The sequence below is a fragment of the Microtus ochrogaster genome, unplaced genomic scaffold, assembly GCF_000317375.1.
Source record: "Microtus ochrogaster isolate Prairie Vole_2 unplaced genomic scaffold, MicOch1.0 UNK14, whole genome shotgun sequence".
NCBI classification, from domain to species: domain Eukaryota; kingdom Metazoa; phylum Chordata; class Mammalia; order Rodentia; family Cricetidae; genus Microtus; species Microtus ochrogaster.
This window is the reverse complement of record NW_004949112.1, coordinates 3,338,591-3,341,661: the sequence shown is the minus strand read 5'-3', so window position 1 is coordinate 3,341,661 and position 3,071 is coordinate 3,338,591.

Genomic DNA, 3,071 nt, shown 5'->3' with positions numbered 1-3,071 from the left:
GTGTGGCTCAGTGGTGGAGCCCCTGCCCAGACTCCCCCAGTGAGGGGCTGAGTGTGGCTCAGTGGTAGAGTCCTGCCCAGACTCCCCGAGTCAGGGGCTGGGGTGTGGCTCTCAGCTTTCTACTCCAGTTGCCCTGGCTGCTATCAATCATTATGGATGCCAACTCTCTGGAACCATAAGCCAAAACAAAGTCTTTCTTCTCCAAGTCACCTTGATTGTAGTGTTTGGCACAAGAGCAGAAAGGTAACCATGACAACCTCGTGTATTTTACTACTTTACATCTGTTTACCTGCATGCACGTGGGTACCGAGGTGCGTGTGTACCCATGCTCATGCTGAGGAGACCAGAGCAGGATGTCAGGTGCCTTCCTCCGCCACTTTCCTTGAGACGGGGTCTCTCAATGAGCCATGAGGTTGCCATTCAGCTCACTGACTGACCAGCAATCTCTTGTGATCTGCCTGTCTCCACCCACCCCCAATAATGGGGTTTCAGGTATGCAAACATGCTTGGCTCTTTATGTAGGTGCTATGGGATTTGAACCCAGGTCCTCAAGCTTGCAAAGCAAGTACCCTATTCCACTGAGCCATCTCCACATCAAGTAATATCACGAATTACTTGATTATTGTTTTTACACAAGTCTGTCAACACCTTGAAATAAAAGGGACTTTATCCAAGTGTGTGTGTGTGTGTGTCTGTATCCTTAACATGTTGGCCAGTCTGGTGCACAGTAGATGCTCGATACAGATCTTTCAAGAGTTTGAGAGATTGGGTATGAAATAGGATATGGGATGGGGACTGGAAAGAAAGCAAGGGCCAAAAAAGACTCGGATTTATTGACTCCTGTGGTATGTTGTTAGGCTCCAGACAGGCATGCCAACACAGACCTGCTATTCCAACACTTGGACAGAGAGGAGCATCACAAGTGCAAGGCAAGCTGGGCTCTCGAGCTCTGGAGAAGGAGGGAGGAGGAGGGGAAAGAGTCTAGAACCAGATGTGGCTTCATGTTGAAAACCATGTTTGAGTTGGTCTTGTAATCAACACCAAGGTATTAGGAAGGATGAATGTGATCGTCAAGACTGAATAGTTATAACTCAGAAGGATGCTTCAAAGAGTCGAGAGAGGAAGACGTGCCATTGCTGGGTATTCCCTGACCCAGAAATCAAATTGAAAACCCATTCACAGTATGTTGACCTGTCCCCTTGCCACTTCTCCTAACGGTCCTAATAAGGTTACCACAGTCTCAGAATTGGCTCCCAGAAAGGGAACACCAGCAGGCAGGATAAAAACAGAGCCACCCTTTGTATTCTTGTGAGACAGTATCTGGTGTGGTCCTTTGAGCCCACCTGTGTAACCAAAGACAACCCAAAACTCCCAATCCTCTTGCTGCTACCTTGTGAGTACTAAAATGACAGGCATGTGGCACCACATCCTGCCTTCTGCTGTCTCTTTTTGAGCAAAAGAATTCACCAATGAGGTGCTGTGTGTGTGGCTCAGTGCTAGAGTGTATGCCTAGAATCCTCCAGTGAGGTTCTGTGGGTGTGGTTCAGTGGTGGAGCCTTGCCTAGAATCCCCCAGTGAGGGGCTGGGTGTGGCTCAGTGGTAGAGCCTCTGCCTAGAATCCCCCAGTGAGGGGCTGGAGTGTGGCTCAGTGGTAGAGCCCCTGCCTAGAATCCCCCAGGGAGGGGCTGGAGTGTGGCTCAGTGGTAGAGCCTCTGCCTAGAATCCCCCAGGGAGGGGCTGGAGTGTGGCTCAGTGGTAGAGCCCCTGCCTACTATCTGCAAGGTTCTGGGTTTGATCCCCAAAACTCTTCCCACCAAAGGAAGGAAGAGTGGAATCTTTTGTAAAAAGAATCAAAATAAGAAAAACTGTTGGGATTGGGGTGGAGATTCTATTAGATGATGTTTGCTGTTTACATTTTTGGTATAAAAACATAATATGTAGAGAGACCTATGTGTAATATGATTAAAGATCTATATGACCACTAGCAAGATAGCTCAGTGAGTAAAGACGCTTGCAACGAGGCCCTGTGTGGTGAAAGGAGACAATTTCTCAAGGTTGTCCTCTGCCCTCCACACGCACACCACATGTGCATCACACAGACAATAAAAAATGCAATTTAAATGTTTTTAAATGAGCACGAGGACAGAGACTAGACTGGCATCCATCCTGCTGGTGTTGGGTGTGGAATCTTCTGTTAAATTTTATGCTTGTTTGGGCTGGGAGTGAGCTGAGCCTCGAAGACAGCAGGAGTTCCAACACATTGGTCATGATCATGGTGTGGGAGCTGGGTCACCCGGAGAGAAAGTTAGAGTTAGAAAATTATTTTTGTGAGGCTCCAAACTGATGCACCTCTTCCCTCTGCACCTGCTCGAATTCTGCTCCAGGGAGCAACCCCTTGACACGGTGGAGCCAGAATGTGCGGGGGTGGCAGCACGGGAGCCACCCTGCCCGGCAGCAGGGCCGGCTGCAGTTAGGAGGGTGGAGAGAGAGATCTGCAGTATCTACTGCTACAGCCGCCTCAGGGATTTCAGATAACCCTAAACTCAGAAGGAAGGCACCCAGAGACAGCTCCACCTATGCTCCGGGGTGCTGGAGGCGGTGCGGGGGCAGGGGTAGTATAAAAGGACCAGCCCTGCAGAAAGCTGAAGGCACTGGGCTCCTGACCCAGGACGGAGCCTAAGCAAGTGAGACACTCCCAGGTGAGAGGGATTTTCAGCTGGGGTGTGCACAAACCGTCCTCGAGACAGGAGACTGAGGAGCAAAGCCTAGGCATCCACCCACAGGATGGAAGGAGAGGAGCTTAGGTGCTGTCCAGGGAGAGGGTCTGAAAGAGGAGAGGGAGCATGAGTCTGAATCCCAGGGTCTGAGAGAGGAGGGCTGGGATATGAACCCCAAGGTCTGAGGGAGGAGGCTCTGTCTAGCTTCTGAACTCCAGAGAGAAGCAGTCTGGGTCCTGGACTCCCGGGTCTGAGGGAAGAGGGGTGGGATTGAATCTTAGCGCCTCTTCTCTCAATGTTTCTAGCTTTGGCAACATTTAGCTTCTCATCTGGCAGCCCTGAGCCACTAACACC